Below are 11,140 nucleotides of genomic sequence, written 5' to 3'. Positions count from 1 at the left end.
TTTTTGAGGCAGCCCTGTTCCTAGTCACTGCTGAATGTCTCTTCTCTGCTTTGAGTGTTTTTGTCTGGCTGGAATGTGTCCTTGGACTCTAGTGATGTCTCCCGCTCGCCTGGATGTAAGACAGAGAGGGGGGGTGGTTCTGCGAGAGTGTGTAGAAACAAGCCTCCTGTACAAAGGCAAACTTTACATCCCTTGCCCTGCCCACTTTGGCCTCCAGTAAGGCCGCCCAGAAAAGCTCCCTATCCCTGGGCTATAGGATACAGTGGATGTTGAGCCATGTAACAGCATGATCGCCATCAGCATATTTCTCTCGCCATCTCACTGCAGCATTCATCTATACCAGGAGTCAGCAATCTTTTTCAGCAGGGGGCTGGTCCACTGTCCCTCAGACCATGTGGTGAGCCAGACTATATTTTTTTTTTGGGGGGGGGGGGATGAACAAATTCCTATGCCCCACAAATAACCCAGAGATGCATCTTTAATAAAAGCACACATTCTACTCATGTAAAAACACCAGGCAGGTCCCACAAATAACCCAGAGATGCATTCTACTCATGTGAAAACATGCTGATTTCTGGACCGTCCATGGGCCGGATTGAGAAGGCGATTGGGCCAGATCTGGCCCCCAGGCCTTAGTTTGCCTACCCATGATCTATAGCCACAATCTTTATCGATGCTGCAACGTCCGGAATGCAATAATAAGTGTCCCTCACCCCGGACTCTTTCGTTACATGCCTGTTTCGAAATGCAAGCCTTCCACAGACTCTGAATTCAGTTGAAGTCAGGCCCCTGAACATTAGAGCCTCAGAACCAGCAGCTGCAGGAACCACTAGAAGAGCTGAAAGGAAGATGCAGGGGGAAATGTGGTTCTGCAGTATTTATTTCTCTTCTAATTACAGGTGCCAGTTTCTCTGCCATCTGGCTCGTCTCATGACAAAGTCTCAGCAGCCAAGAAATGCGGAAATAAATAGATAATTAGAAAAATGCATTGACTTCACGGACTGCTGGTACTTGCCAGCACTAAAGCAGTTTGTTCGCTCATGGATCCTACCCTCATTTCTGAAATTGCTCCGTAAACTTGTAATACAAGATCCATACTCTGCACCATGCTGCAGGGATAGAAAGGATTCATTTAACAACCCCACCCCACAACACATTGCAAGTAAGCTCTGTGATGTGTAGAGAGCATACCTCTTAACCTCACAATATTACTAAAGAGAAATACAGTTCCTTCTGAGGGTCATGTGCACTTTACTATGAAACTAAGGTTGTGTATGCACCATACATTTAAAGCACATGACTTCTCCCAAAGAATCCTGGGAACTGTGGTTTGTTAAAGTGCCTGGGAATTGTGGATCTGTGAGGTGTAAACTGCCTGGCATACTGGACTGGATAGGACTTTGGTCTGATCCAGACAGACTCCTCTGTTCTCAGAAGTAAGTCCCATTGACTCCAAGGTAAATGGGCATAGGATTGCAGCCTCAGTCTCAAGTTACCATTAAAAAGAAAACTGAGAATCCAGATAATGCTACTGCTCACCTTCTGCATCTCAGTGTTTTCTACACTGTCCTGCATTTTTTCCAGGTGTGATTTGTGGCACTTTCTTTCACTTAAAGCAGAACTATAGCCACCACCTATGCCAGGGGTCAGCAACCTTTTTCAGCCATGGGCCAGTCCACCGTCCCTCAGATCATGTGGTGGGCTGGACTATATTTTTTGAGGAGAACTGAACAAATTCCTGTGCCCCACAAATAACCCAGAGATGCATTTTAAATAAAAGCACACATTCTACTCATGTAAAAACATGCTGATTCCCGGACCGTCCACAGGCCGGATTGAGAAGGCAATTGGGCCGCATCCGGCCCCTGGGCCTTAGGCTGCCTACCCCTGACCTATGCAGTACGGCAGGGTTTCCCAAACTTGGGTCTCCAGTTGTTGTTGGACTACAACTCCCATCATCCCAAGTTAGCAGGACCAGTGGTCAGGGATGTAGGGAACTGTAGTTTAAAAACAGCTGGAATTCCAGGACTGGGAAACCCTGCAGTATGGAATGACAAAAAACAGGTAAGACGTTTTCGGGTGGAAGTGCCTTTAGTTAGAGGCTTCCACCTTTCAGCTTCCACCTCCTTCCACCTTCTGCCATCTTCTTCCTATCTAGCAGAGTCACAGTATTGCTGTTGACTTGCTCCTTAATCAGTGGTCTTTCTGTAGCAGTACTTATGACATCATATAACATATAGTGAATGGCCTAGGCTGATGGGAATTGTAGTTTAGCAACCTCTAGAGGGCCGAAGATTCCCCATCCCTGGTCTAGAGCCAGTCTGACTTCCCTGACCTCTTCCCCCTCCCCATTTTACATTTCCTAGGGAAAGTTCTGTATTCCTTCTTTTCTACTTTTCTCTGAAGGGTCCAAACATCCTCTCCAGAAAGATTCATATCAAAATCCCTTTTGACATCATTAGGACTGCCATCCGCATATCAAGGACTTGCAGCTAGTCCTACATTTTTACAGCATCCCAGCAGGGGCATGTTGGTTTTATATTTGCACAGATTTGCTCTCTGTTTCCTGTAGGGATATGCCTACTGTATAATCTTGAGGAACTGAGAGTATTCATAAGGTACCATCTAATACAAATGCAAGTGTCCTCGGGGCACCGTGCACATGTGTGTAGCTGATGCAATATTCATGCCATCACTTAGCTATTACTAATATTTTTCTTAACACAGTCGGAGTGTTACTTTGCCATGGGTTTTATTCATGGAAACATAAAAGTGGAAGTAAACATTGATACGGCAGCCAGGAAGGAGAAAGATGCATATGGTCAAAAGCCATAAGCAAAGAGTGACAGATGCCAGAGAGAGATTTTCACAACTTTTTATAAAAGAACACTTCTGAGCATGAAAATACTACAAAAAAGTCTACTTTTCTCCACACGCCAGCCCTGTTCCTTCCAGTGTAACTAGTACCAATTGCTTTGTGTGTGTGTGTGTGAAATCACAAAAAGGAAGGTTAGAGCATTAGGATGTTTATGTTTATTATTTTTTCTGTACAACAATGAAATTATTGCTTCCGTACAGCAGGGGTGGCAAATGTGGTACCCTCTAAATGTTGCTGGATTACAACCATCTCCAACGCCTGATCATGGAAGTTGGAGTCTACCACCACTCCTCCCAAAACCTTTGGCACATTACACTACAGATAGGATTGCCTTTGGGGTGCTTTGAGACTGATTTTGTTTCATTTGTGTTCAGAGCTGGTGTCAGTGGTTGGAATCACTAGGCACATGCCGAGACCCTACCTGCTGATCTCCTGGCCCTTCTTGTTCTTGCTGTGTGTCTGCACACCCTCTCCAAGCAAACAAGTACTGAGAAGAGCAGCAATAGCAAATACCTACCTTCCTCTTGAATTGTGGGCAGCACTGCAAATCAACCCCAAAAGAAGGGCAACAGTGGCAAGGGAGAGAGCTGTGCTGAGGGCATATGAAAATATTGAACCGACCCTATCTGTGTCTCCCTGAATTGCTCCACTCCTGGTTACTGAGAGCTGCAGGAGCCCTATTATCCCATTCTCTGACTCTATCTTTTTGCCCTTATACTGGAGGAAGTTACCTCCCCTCTACAGTGGTACCTTGGGTTACAGACGCTTCAGGTTACAGATGCTTCAGCTTACAGACTCTGCTAACCCAGAAATAGTACCTCGGGTTAAGAACTTTGCTTCAGGATGAGAACAGAAATTGTGTGGTGGCAGTGGGAGGCCCCATTAGCTAAAGTGCTACCTCAGGTTAAGAACAGTTTCAGATTAAGAACGGACCTCCAGAACGAATTAAGTTCTTAACCTGAGGTACCACTGTACCATACTTCTCATGTTCCCTCTCTTCCCCTATTGAAGGGTGGTCAACACGGTCCCCTTATGATGTTGTCGGACTGCAACTTCCAACAGTCCCAACCATCACTGCTGTTGGTGTGGGAGGATGGGAGTTGTACTCCAACCACATCCAGAGGGCACCCCATTGCCTGCTCCTGTCCTACTGCAGCAGAACCCTCTGCTTTAAAATTGCCTTTTGCACATTCCCACCCCCTGCCTCCATAGAAACACGATAGAAATGTAAAAAAATTAAACCAACTTTTGATTTGTGTTCTGCTGCACTGAGCGGCGGGACCTCTTCCAAAATGCTGTCATCTGAGCTGCAAAAAAGCCAAATATAAATATTGCTGGTCCGCTTGTAATTTAGCAAGTGCATCAGTAAAGAAACGGATATGAGAAAGCTGGGCAGAAAGAGTATAAATTGCATCGAATTTCCTGACTGCACATATGTCGACTATGCTGTTTGGAGGATGCAGTGTCAGCTGGAGATTATTCCTCATTTATTTATTTTTATTGCTGATAACACCAAATGATGCATTAACTGCGTTAATGAAAAGGTCCTGACTTCTGTACGCAAAGAGCTTGTGATCCAAGAAGGGGGGGGGGGACAACAGCCAGGACACCAGTATTCACCCCAGTTCCTGTTCCCAGATATGTTTGGTATTTCCTGAGCTACATCATGGCAGGAAGATGCCAAAAATTCAATAGAGAAGGTGTCCGTCTGATACATAATGCCCCTAGGTCCTTCCACACTGTGCTTACCTTAGCCTCAAACCTACATACTTCTACTGCTTTTATGTTTTCAAGAAAGCAAAGGCGCTCCCAGACAATTATCACAGCGTCACCTAGTGCAAAATAATAATAAAAAAGAGAGAGGAAAAGATGACTGGTTCTGTTATGCCAAAGATGCAAGTGCAGGAACAGTCATTACCATAAATGTGTGTTATAAATACAGATTAAAGGCAAAGATATTGTGGGCTGTTTATCTTGCAATAAAGAGGACTTTTTCCTTTACTTTGTTCTTCTTATGTAAGTCAATTAAAAATGCCCTCCTTCTGAGACATAATTTTCTTTGTTCATTTCCTTTTCGCCCTCATCATAAACCTTTTTCTTGCACAACCAGATTCACTTCAGGCGGCTCGGCTCTGAATCCACAACTTGAATTTCATTACACATCTTAGTGAAGCAATCAGCAGAGCTGGAAGGGAAGATATTTAATAAGTTGAGCATCTTTGGAGATGGGCTGTGGAGAGATGGCCTTATGATCACATCATCCTTATCCTCATATGGGAGACATTTTGGCTTCACTTCTCTTAAAACAACAAAACTATAAACACACACACACCCTAGTAGCTTAAAGGGACCAGCCACTGCAACTGGCTAATTGACTAATGGCATGATGGTTATATCCACATTACATATTTTTTAAAAAAAGAAAATCCCTGCTATTATGTGGAAGATTGCAGGCAACTTTTCTATGGTGAACTCGTGGCAAACCTTTGTCTCCAGTTGTATCGTTATGTCAAACCTAGCCATTCTTAAGGAAATCAGCCCTGAATGCTCACTGGAAGGGCAGATCCTGAAGCTGATGCTTCAATATTTTGGCCACCTCATGAGAAGAGAAGACCCTGATGTTGGGAAAGATGGAGGACACAAGGAGAAGGGGACGACAGAGGACAAGATGGATGGACAGAGTTCTCGAAGCTACCAGCATGAGTTTGACCAAACTTCGGGAGGCAGTGGAAGACAGGAGTGCCTGGCGTGCTCTGGTCCACAGGGTCACAAAGAATCGGACATGACTAAACGACTAAACAACAACAAGTATCGTTGAAGACAACATGGTACTCTCCAAATCAGGGTTCCCTCAGCTGTTTTGGGACTACAGTTCCCATCAATTCTGACTACTGGTCCTGCTAGCTAGGGGTGATGGGAGTTGTAGTCCAACAACAGCCGGAGACCCAAGTTTGGGAAACCCTGCTCCAGATGCTGATGGATGCCAACATCCAACAGCTTCAGCTACCATGGCCAACTGCCAGGGACGATGGGAGTTGTAGTCCAGCAATGTCTGAAGGGCACAACATTGGCAACCCCAGCATATGCTATGACTGTAGAGCAGTGGTTCTCAACCTGTGGGTCCCCAGATGTTGTTGGACTACAACTCCCATCATCCCTGAGCTCGGCCTTGCTAGCTAGTGGTGATGGGAGTTGTAGTTCAACAACATCTGGGACCCACAGGTTGAGAAAGGCTGCTGTAGGGGATAGAGAGATAGTTCTGCCCCACAGGTCACCTTGTGTCCATGGATGCTGTTCTATAGCCACCCTTCTTGTCTGGAGGAAGGAATAGCCAGCACTCTAAACCACAGGGCATCTAGGAACACTGATTTGGTCAACTCTTCACTTCCTTATCTGTAAAATGGGTGCAGCAGTGACCTACCTTACCATGTTGCTGTGAAAATTAACAAGGCGAGGACTGCAAAGCACCTGCACATTTAAGGTGCTGTAGAAATGATGAAAAGCCATTAATCTGCAAAAAGATTTTATACTTGGGAGGTTTTATATATATATATATATATGTGCCAAAGGAATAACCTAGCACCTGGAGTTCTCATATGAGGCATTTATGGCCTCCTAGGCTACAGTACTTTAAACACAGACACGTCACATGGCGCCATGGGATGCCATGTAGCCTGAAAGCAGCATGTTGAATCAGAAAATTAAAGACAGTAATTGCAGGTAGGAAAGGGTAATTATCCCTGCATTGTGAATATTTCGACACCGCCTACAATAAATGGGAATGTTGCTGCTGCAGACTGTAACTATTGTTAGAAAGCTATCTCCCCCCCCCCCCCACAATTGCTGGGAATGTGAGAACAATCAGGTGCAATGATAATAATTAACAACAGCCTTACAGATAGACAGCCTAACTCTGGATTTCTGAAACCAATAGGATACACACACACACACACACACACACCAACAAAGAGATGTACAAACCACGTTGCTTGTATAAACTACAAGGGGAACATCAATGTTAAAAACTGTAGCCCTACCAAGTCAAAACTTACGGTATTGAATTAAAGGAGATACTGATAGCAGTAAATAGCAATGGGTGCTGCTGCTGCTGGTAGACAATATTTGGTTCACATCGGATGCACTTATGGCTAGTTGCAGCCCTGCATGGAGGAAGCAATAGCTGTAGTCCACCTTTGTGTTGTGGCAGATTTCCCCCCAACAATCTTGCTAAGACAACTTGCTCCCGGGAGCAGGACCTGTCAACATGCTTGTGCCAGGGCAAACCCAACGTCCTTCTCAAGAAGGCATCAGAGAGATTACTCTGGGTGGAGATTTTTGGAGCGTATAATTTAGCCTTGTGAGATCAGCTCAGATCTTCTGTCCAGCCTTCTGTCCTGAAAGGGTCTGCTTGGTTCCATTGGCCTAAAGGGCCATTGCTTGTAATTTTATTTTAATTTATATATATTTAATAAAATTCACACTGAGAGAGAGAGAGAGAGAGAGAGAGAGAGAGAGAGAGAGAGAATGTCATTTTAATAGTGTTGTCTCTCTGATTAGTTGCTCTTGTAAATGCTCCTTTGAACCCAAAAGACAAGATGTCCTTCATTTGTTCGCTTACAGCCTAGACAGCTTGTCGCCTGGAGTGTGCATTTGGCTTGTAGAACACAATCTATATGTGTCATCAGTCGTCATTCAAAGCACAGTTCAACCACCCCACATGAAAGTCTCATCGGAGAACATGCAGGACCACGTTCCATGCACTGTTCTACGCAGTCGTCATGCAAACACGAGGAACTTCAGCTTCTGTTGTGATGCTTATGCTGATTAGCTCTTTAAACTAATTTGTCTTTGGGAAAACAATAACAGCACTGACTGCCTGTTTGATTAAAACACAGAGCACATAGCAACTCCAGATAATTGTTCCAGGGTATTTAACTTTATGCTCACTCTACAGGAAGAGAAAGAAAGCACAGAATCTCTTTTGTTTAAGCACAACAGGTTTACGTTTAATTAAATTTGTTGTTCAGCGAAGCATCTGTTTTAAACACTAATGAATGACAGCTCCTATGGGTCTTCCATATGTATTTTCAGTGCCTCACACACAAGTCCAAAGTGTGCTTGATTTTAGAAGTTGCCATGAGTTGCTTTTACCATGCTAGTGAACTTCTGCAACTGTGCCATATGCCGCAGACACACTGCACACTTGAAGCACTGTTATAACACCTTAACAGCCATGGCTTCCCACAAAGACTCATGGGAACTGTAGTTTGTTAAGGGAGCTGAGAGTAGTTAAAAGACCTCTGTTTCCCTCACAGAGCTACAATTCCAAGTTTCCTGGGGGAAAGGATTGATTGAAAAACTACTGAGATGGTAAGCACTCAGAGCCTTAAAAATTTCTTTAAGCGCCAGGTTTTCCTGTTGCAGAAAAGAGTTTTAAAGCCCTCCACCTTGCTTGCCAGACTCTTGTGAGATCTTGCATGGCTCATTCTGGCTGTTTCCTACCACTCTGCTGCCCTCTTTCTGTTTGTTTGTTTGTTTGTTTGTTTGTTTGTTTGTTTGTTTACTGATGAAGCGCACAAGGCCTATTGCACAAGTAAACTGCGCATAAGTTTTGGGTCTACAGTATTTGCCATCATACACTGATTGGATATTCTTAGGTAGAACATCTAAACCTGATCAAGCCACTTCTCCCCAGAAGAACCCTCAAGCTTTTTTCTCTGTCACTGTGACTGAAACTTGGAGAACTTGGTTTCGCATTGTCTTTCTACTTCATCCCTATTTAGGGTCGCCACCTTTGGTCAGGCAAAATAAAGGACAGGTTGGGCAAAATATGGGACAGGTTGAAGGCTAGAAATTACTTTACCTGGTGCAGAAATGACTTCAAAGCAATCAATTACAGCGGCACACAGGTTTACAGCAGTTTATTTGATAAAATTGGAGGAGACTCTTGAGAGTCCCATGGACTGCAAGAAGAACAAACCTCTCCATTCTGAAGGATATCAGCCCTGAGTGCTCACTGGAAGGACAGATCGTGAAGCTGAGGCTCCAAGACTTTGGCCACCTCATGAGAAGAGAAGACTCCCTGGAAAAGACCCTGATGTTGGGAAAGATGGAGGGCACAAGGAGAAGGGGACGACAGAGGACGAGGTGGTTGGATAGTGATCTCGAAGCTACAAACATGAGTCTGACCAAACTGCGGGAGGCAGTGGAAGACAGAAGTGCTGGGTGTGCTCTGGTCCATGGGGTCACAAAGAGTCGGATACAACTAAACGACTAAACAACAACAACATTTGATAAAATTAATAGGTCTGCGCAAACCTCATCTCTCTTGTTCTCTGACTCTCCATCTCTGAGCCTGTGCAAAAAAACTCTTTCCTTCTGCTCTCCACCAGGGCCGTGCAAACCCCCATTCTCTCTCTCTAAGTCTGACCCATTCCCACCCCCTCTGCCTGTGCAAAAAAATTCTATTCCACACCAGACCAGGCCCCTACAAACCCCCTCTTTCACTCTCTGTGACCCACTCTCTGCCCATGCAAAAACTCTCTCTCTCTCAAACTTCTCCTCCCAGCCCCCCACATTCCCCACAAACCCTATCCCTATTGTCTGTTTTACCTCAGTCAGGTTCAGCCCACTGCCGGTAATTGATCGCCAGCATTTACAAGCAGTTTGCTGTTCAAGTTGTGTAAAACTCACCAAGCAAGATAGAGATTGATTTACATGAAAGTGTGGGTTGCAGGTCAGTTTAGCGACTCGGCCTCACGTGTGTTGAGGCCAGAGCAGAGACTATGAGACATTTTTACCTATTGACTTGAATTTGCCAGCCAATTCTTTGCCTCCAGGCGACAAGTTTTAAATAATTGGTGAGAGCAGAAGGGGGGATTTTTACTCAAAAGAGTTATTCTGTGTAATTTAATTGCCATACTCCTTAGGGTCTAAGGAAGAGATTCTTGAGTAAACTGAGTGTATATTTCTTCTCCGTTTACTCATATGTCTCCCATTAGTGTTAGAGGGAGCCAATTTTCCTCTCAATTAAAGTAATGAAACTGGTGTGAAAACAGTATGAAATGAGAAGCTAGCATGCTAATGTTTATATTTTGTATTCACTGCAAAGTATAAGGAGTAGGATATGACGATGGGTGGATTTTATTGGATTAATATGAGTGCACATTTAGGTTTATGGAACATGACTGATCCAAGGGGGAAATCCTGAAGGCCTTGCTTTGTCTCTTCTCAGAAAGCAGCACTTCCTTACAAAAAAGGATGGTTTCAACTGGCCAATTCTTATGAGCCCCATATCAAAAGTATATAGATAAGTGGAAATACACAGGATAACCCCCAATAATCTTAAATTAGGCAGAGATTAGTCCAGATTTTGGAGTACCTTTAAGTCTCACCCACATTTAAAGCATTCTTATGCCACTTTTGGGGACGCGGGTGGCGCTGTGGGTAAATCCTCAGCACCTAGGACTTGCCGATCGCATGGTCGGCGGTTCAAATCCCCGTGGTGGGGTGCGCTCCCATTGTTCGGTCCCAGCGCCTGCCAACCTAGCAGTTCGAAAGCACCCCGGGTGCAAGTAGATAAATAGAGACCGCTTACCAGCGGGAAGGTAAACGGCGTTCCGTGTGCTGCGCTGGCTCGCCAGATGCAGCTTTGTCACGCTGGCCACGTGACCCGGAAGTGTCTGCGGACAGCGCTGGCTCCCGGCCTATAGAGTGAGATGAGCGCACAACCCTAGAGTCTGGCAAGACTGGCTCGTACGGGCAGGGGTACCTTTACCTATGCCACTTTTTAACAGCAATGGCTTTCCCCCAAATAATTCCAGGAACTATAGCTCTTTGCAGCAGAGCTATAATTCCCAGCACCCTTAACAGGATTCTTTAGGCGTGTTAAAAGTGCTTTAACTGTATAGTGTAGATGTGACCTTAGTTATATCCATAATCATGCCTGAGCGAGGACAGACACCATTATCTGAGGTCACTTGTTGATTATACAGTGGTACCTCTAGATACGAACGGGGATCCGTTCCGGAGCCCCGTCCGCATCTAAAAGTAAACATAAGTAGCGATGGCACGTCTGCGCACGCGCGCGTCACTTTTCGCCGCTTTTGTGCATGCGCGTGACGTCATTTTGAGCGCCTGCGCCTGCACAAGCGGCGAAACCCGGAAGTAACGTGCTCTGTTACTTCTGGGTTGCCGAGGAGCGCAACTCAAACGTGCTCAACTCGAAGCGTATTCAACCCGAGGTATGACTGTATGTCCTGA

This window comes from Podarcis liolepis (genome assembly GCF_965112155.1).
Source record: "Podarcis liolepis genome assembly, chromosome: 8".
NCBI lineage: Eukaryota > Metazoa > Chordata > Lepidosauria > Squamata > Lacertidae > Podarcis > Podarcis liolepis.
Note: the sequence above shows the minus strand (reverse complement) of the source record.